The 6,976-nt window shown below is 34.9% G+C and overlaps 1 pseudogene; it reads right to left on the bottom strand.

The window, feature by feature from the left end:
* Positions 1–3,071: 3,071 nt before the first annotated feature.
* On the bottom strand, positions 3,072–5,809 carry LOC118645764 (annotated as a pseudogene).
* Positions 5,810–6,976: the final 1,167 nt, after the last annotated feature.

Raw genomic sequence — 6,976 nt, 5'->3', positions numbered from 1 at the left:
GTTCCGCACTGCTTCTTCCGAGCGATGTTCCAAACTTGTTGATTGACATTTCGATGACTAAATTTGTTTCATGCAGTTTTAATTTATAATAAAACCAACCTTGCAAAGTTCCTCGATAATTGATAGAATCTCATTGTCGTGAGCATTGTGTCCTGCCTGGTGTAAGGCTTCGAGCAATCGAAGGCGATCCACAAGCTCGTTGGGATTATCCCAATGAACATAATCGATCTTGTTATCATTTAATGTAATAGCGCTCGGTATACCTTGTCCAACTTTTGTGTCTGTTACTAAAAGTACAATTATATTTTTATATTTAGACCCTTTGTTGCCCATTGATTATGTGCAATATCCCCGCGTTTATATGCATTTGTCGCTAATAATGTTTTTATAATTCTGCAGGTCATTATTTGTGTACATGTTGGGCATTTTCATGAAAATTAATTCATACAGACCAGGCGTTCCTGCGTATATTTTACCATCTATGACTATGTTGTCATTCTTATGTATGTCGATGCGTTTATCGCCGAGCATCGTTCCAAGGTCGGTGAAAACTCCGTAAACTATATCTATGATGACTGGTTTTTTACCACTCAAAACAGCTCGCATATATTTTTGACCTAATGGACCGTAGTGTGTGTGGGAGTGGCTCACTTGGACACAGTACAATTGGACATAGTGCAGATGGACACGATACAAATTTACACAAACTAATGTACACGGTTTATTTGGACATAGGAATTTTGTACATTCTAAAGTTGTACACCGTACATTTCTATACCCTTCTGTTTAAGGCACCCCTACTGACGGAGTGGGTGCGGGAGGGGGACCGATGGCCCCCCTTGCACTCCCCTGTGCGTGCGCGCGCGCGCGCGTGTGTGTGTGTGTGTGTGTGTGTGTGTGTGTGTGTGTGTGTGTGTGACCACGGTGTAGAAATGTACGGTGTACAACTTTGCGGTGTGGAAATGTACGGTGTACATTATTTTGTGTCCATTTGCACTATGTCCAATTGTACTGTATCCAAGTGAAGGCCACTCGTGCGTGTGCAACTTTTCACGTCCTTTACGCGTTTCCAATTGTTGTCGAACTGATGTCACAAGCGGTTCATTGACTGCCATTTCAAAAACGTCTTTGACAGAAGGCACATGACTGTACGATAAATCGCTCTCATGTAATATTTGCGATGTTTCGTTCAAATTAATTGGTATAGTTTTTGATCGTCTCATTGTTTTTTTAACAGGAGTAGAGGTCATTATAGAATTGTTAAACAAAGCGTTTGATCACTTTTGTTTGGATTTTGGTTCTGCGTATTTGTCTTCCACCGAAGAGAACGTTTCATTCTTAATCGGATCTGATACATCGCCAACGGTGTTTTCAACAATCTGTTTTAATGGTTCGGCAATGGGCTCAAGTGTCTCTCCGACGCCATCTCTTCTTGCACTTTACCCGCTTTCAAAACGCGATATTTTTTGCGAATTGAATCACTCGTTTTCGCAATCTCTCTCACAATCTTTTTACGATCCATACTGTTATCTGTGTTATCCATGTTGAGAAACACTATTTGGTCAACGTATCAAAAACAACTAACTGCTTTATGGTATTGCGAAGTCATTAAATCCTTTTCGATATCATCCATCAGCGAGTGCACTATCCTTATCTATCACTCAAAATCCATACCTTTGTTGCCAACAAATATGACATAAATTACTATAATCCTCGTAAGACATGTCGGTATTTACATGATACGCACGCTTTAGATTAGTACTATTCTGCTTGAATAAAATTAGCAAATTCGCGTTGTCGCGTATAAGATATTTCGGTATCTTTGCGTACGTCTGACAGAGATAGAAGCAGTCTACATCCACGTGTCGCACCATTGCAAAGTAGTCTCTTGTCGTATCTTGCTTATTACACGCCACGTCATCAAAGATAAAAATCGAATTCGGAAGCGCTGCACTCGGCTGAATGACATCACAGTTATTGGAGAATGCAAAATAACCAACTTCTTCAATCGGTGTCAATAAATTTTCCAAGTTTCTATATTTCGGTTGTTGTAATGATTTTGAGTACACATACACATTCTCAAAACGTACTCCATGTGGACTTTCCAACAAGCTTATTAATACGTTTGTCTTGCCGCAATTTGACGGACCGCAAATTATACCGCGTATAGAACTCGACAACATGTTTCCATGCCTCCGTATCTTTCTTTCGGATATTATCCTGTCATCAAAATTTTTTTTGTTACTTTATTTGTTACTTTAATCGCTGGTGAATGTTGCACAAACCGCATATTTTCTTTCTCTATGTTTTGATAAAAACTGACAAAAATTATATTAACCCTCTGCCTACACATAAGGTTACGGTAACCTCAGTCGATTTTGAAATGCCCGCTACTTAAAGGGTTAAACCACTCTAGAGCGTCGAAAAGTAACCTAATTTTAAGAATTTTTTCCGGGAAAACAATAACAAAAATGAAAAATATGTTTATGGGTCTTTATTGCCTATACATCAAAGTATGAGAATAAATTTTTATGAGGCAATTAAAAACAAAATGCCGGTTGTGCAGCTGGTTGATGGCAACGCTCGCCGATACAAAGTGCTCCGCGGCCGGAAAAGTTTCTCCTCCAATTTTGAACTTAGAATAAAAATTAAAAGTTTTTTTAGTTTTACATATAAAAAGCTCGAGAAAGACGTACAGATTTTTTTTTATATCACTATTTGCAAAAATGGTGGACATTTGAAAAAAAAGTCAAATTTTCGTCTAAAAAAATAGTCACTAAATTGTTTATAACTAAAGAAATATGCATCATTAAAAAAAATCCGCAGGTCTTTCTCTAGATAATGTTGTTTAGAATGTACAGTAAAAATTTCAAGCAAATTGGTAAAGAATTGAGCGAGTTATGTTTCCGGCCGGCTCGAAAAAAGTAGTTTTGAGAAAAACGCGTTTAAAGTTTTACTTATGAGAAAATCATGGAAATTTTTAATATACTTTCAATCTGCGATGCCTGCCCCGTATAATTGACCTTCCAAATTGGCATTCTTCTGTTCCTCTTCTTTTCTGGTTGCTTTTGCGAACTGCCTAGCCGATTTTGCTGCGTCAAACAGTGATGTTTCAGCCAGTAATACGCGGCGTTTGTCGGCTTCGATGCAGAAATTATAGCAATTTGTGTTTCCTGCATAATTTCCATTCCATCATTGTATACGCAAACAGCAATATGTGTCACGATATCGAGAATTGTCTTGCCACTTGAAGTTGTTTTAGGAGCCATCGCCCACACTGTTGAGTTGAAACTCTCGTTGTTATTTTGTGTATAGTCACCTATGCATCGAGTGAGAATCGTCACTGCTTAAATCCTCGTATATTGGCTTTATGGCTTTGAATACATCTTTGGAAAGAAGTGGTTTATGATGATGTTCTCCCAAGATATTAGCGGTATTCATTCGCTGCCACGAGCACCACGAATCTTCACCGGACGGACATCTTTCGTGCTGCGGTTCTTCGTCTGTAGACATTTTGTGATAAAGCGTTGCCCATATGTCATTCCGCATTTTTTCGACTGAATCGCGATTTCGACATTTTGCCAGACCGTAATAAATCGATAATTCGTTGATTAATTTTCCGGTTAATTTTCCTTTTCCTCCGAGGCCCTTTGTAACTTTTTTCAAATTACGTAGACGAGTTCCCATACGCTTTTGCACATGATCTACGCATTCTTTTTTGAAAACAGTAAAATTTTCATACGGCTCAGAATCTAAAATGCCTTTAAATGTCTTGGAATCGCCATCTCCAATGTAATTAGCATATTTCACTTGATATAATTCTTCAGAGCGCTAAAACATTTCAATGACTGCGTCGACTTCCATTTTACCGGCAGATCCCTCATGATTTGCATCGCACTCGTTTGCGTGATTTTCAAGCCATTCTGCATATTCTGTAATGCCCTGCCTTTTTTCCCAATATTCACACTGCTTACAGTACTTGGATTTTACTGCAATATTAATTACTTTTTCGCTATACCAGCCAATCAGAGAAACTAAGCCGAATAACGAAGAAAATCCGCGTTTTCGCCACGTTCCGTCACCAGATATAGTTATTCCGTGTTTCTGTCCTTTTTCAATGGATGTTTTCTTTCTTTTTCAGCTGCATTTTTCATACTTTTATCACAAACAGCTTTCCCAGGTAGCAAGGTGACGTTAATACGACGTCAATAATTCGTCATTTAAGGTCGCAGACGTCACCAAATTAAGACGTAATAGTAACATCATTTTTTGACCTATAATTACGTCAGTCATTTATCCATCCTACAACGTATTTCCGACGTCATATTCTTGACTAATTAATAATGTCAGTTAATTGATCATTTTACGACGTATTAATAAGATTTTATTAGTGACTAATTACTGACGTTAACTATAATTCTTTGTAATAATTGACGATTTAACCTCAAATGACAAATTATTGAAATCTAGTGGACGACACCTTGCTACCTATAACTATTAATCATTATTTAAAGATTGGTTAATAAACAATATTATTAAAATTAATATAATATTTTATATAATTAATACTATCAATATTTTAGAATCATCCCAGGCAGCACATAATATTTATGATAAATATTTATTAATATTTATTAATATTTATTTTTTCAAAATATTATAAAAATATTTTACACATATTTTATATATACGAAGAAAAAAATCTTTATTCAACATATTAAAATATAGATTAAATATTTTATATAATATTTATGGTAAATAAAAGATAAAGATTTGTATAAGTAATATTTTGTAAATATATTTATAAATATTTCATAAATATTTTTATAATATTTATGATAAATCTTTATGATTTGTTAAATCTAAGACCACAAAAATATTTATAAAATATTTGGATAAATATTTATAAAATATTTAAATAAATATTATAAATATTTTATCAATATTTTATAAATATTGCGTTTTGTCTGAGGTATAATTTAACTTTATCAAAAGAACAAAGCAAAAACATATTTCTATAAGTTATTCCACATATTATTTTGCATATGTAAAAATCAGGAAAAAACTGTAAATTTATATTTATTTATAAAAATATTAGTTAAATACAAGTTTCATGTTTCTCGCATCTATTGAACTGATCTATAACAAATATGTATTCATGATCATCAAGTGTTCATGGATCATCACAAAGGGCTAGGTAGCGTACGATCTTCGAAGTCAAGCAACGTCGACGGCGGTTCAGAGTTGGATGGGTGACCGCGGAAGTTAGGCAATTACAAATGTGACTATGGTGTAGTGGGTCGTGATGCTTGTTGAGAAATAACGTAATTTTTTTTTACATTATAATTATGTTATTTCGATATTTTCATAATGCAAGTACTGCATATATAGGACATGTACCCGAAATATTTTCTAAAACGTCAAAATAATGGCTTTTACTACCTGGGATAGTCATAAAAATGACGTTAAAATGTCGTCTTTATTAAATGTAATCTAAAAACCTATGTTTTGTCATAAAAATAACAATAAAATACCGTCAAATGTACGATACTAGCTTCTTGAAAATGACGTCAATAATATGAAAATAATGACGTATTTTTAACGTCGATATATGACGTCGTTAAGATGAGACAAATGTACGTCAGTTTTACGACATTTAGACGTCATTTTATCTCGACATTATGACGTCTGGTTCGTCATAAAATGACCAAAAAATGCCGTCAATTAGACGTCACCTTGCTACCTGGGTTTTGTTGCGATAAAAATCGTATGAACTATCTTGTCGTAAAATGACTGAAAAATTGGTCATGGTAAATCCATAAACGCGCAAAACTTTATTATTCCATGCAGACCAACGCCAAGCAACCGCATTGCAAGAACAATTCTGCGATTAATTTCGTAGCTTTTGTCAACATATGGGCAATTTGGCACCTTCGTTTTATTGCAGTTATCACAAGAAATAACGATTTTAAAGCCTAAGTCGCGTTTTCCATTTTTTGTAAATGTAACATTTGATTTGCACTGTTTACACACAACAACATTCGAAATAGCACTGAAAACTGTAATAAAGTTTATTAAGCGGTAGCTAACAGTAGCATCTACTTCAATGTTGTATTCTTCAGCAGATTCTTTCAATTTTTTGCAGATGTACTAACATTTGTATCGTCCGGCGTCTCTAATTCAAAACGGTTCAACGGTCGTTTACTTGATGATTTTGATCTTTTTTCATGTCCACTGCTTTATTTAGTTCCTTTTCGATTACGATTTACTTTGTTTTCACTCATGATGTAAATTTGTATTATTACATTTAAAAAATACTGACAAAAAACCACAAAATTTAACGAAATGCAGAGTAGAAAGCCACGTTTCGTGCGAATAGCGTTTAACGGTTACATTGGCATTGAAGACTGATATATAAATAAAAAGAATATTTTCTTACGATAGTATTACAAGTACCCTCTATGATCACTTAAATGAAACAGATAACTAATATTTTATTATCCTAGCAAGTATAAGCATTCCAAATAATAATAAAAATCGTAGCCCGTCGCGCCGAGTCTTATACTCCGAGCGCGCAACAGGTGACTTTGGATCAAAATACAAGCACTTAAAAAATTCTCCCCCTTATAAATGATGTTGTATCTTATTTCTAAGACCCTTAGGCACCTTTTAAGCAAAAAAAATTTTTTTCATTTTTTGAAAATTCTAGAGTGGTTTAACCCCTTAAAAATATTTAGCAAGAGGACGCTGGGACTGGGGCAGAAAAAAAGTTTGAACTGTGCTCTACTTATTCCTTTTTGGGCGTTGTCAGTGTTCTGAAAACAACAGAAATAGAAGCATCGGAAGTGTGTGTTGGGGTTACAGTTACCCCGTGTGTAGGGAACGTAACAAAAAGTGAAAAAGTTCCAAAGAGCATAGCGGAATAAGCAGGTAAAATCTGCCCCCGCACTAATCGAGCTCAAATTGATATCATTAG

This window comes from Monomorium pharaonis, chromosome 5 (genome assembly GCF_013373865.1).
Source record: "Monomorium pharaonis isolate MP-MQ-018 chromosome 5, ASM1337386v2, whole genome shotgun sequence".
In the NCBI taxonomy this organism is placed as follows: Eukaryota; Metazoa; Arthropoda; class Insecta; order Hymenoptera; family Formicidae; genus Monomorium; species Monomorium pharaonis.
The sequence above is the reverse complement of the archived record's forward strand: the minus strand, read 5'-3'. Positions and strand labels throughout refer to the sequence as shown.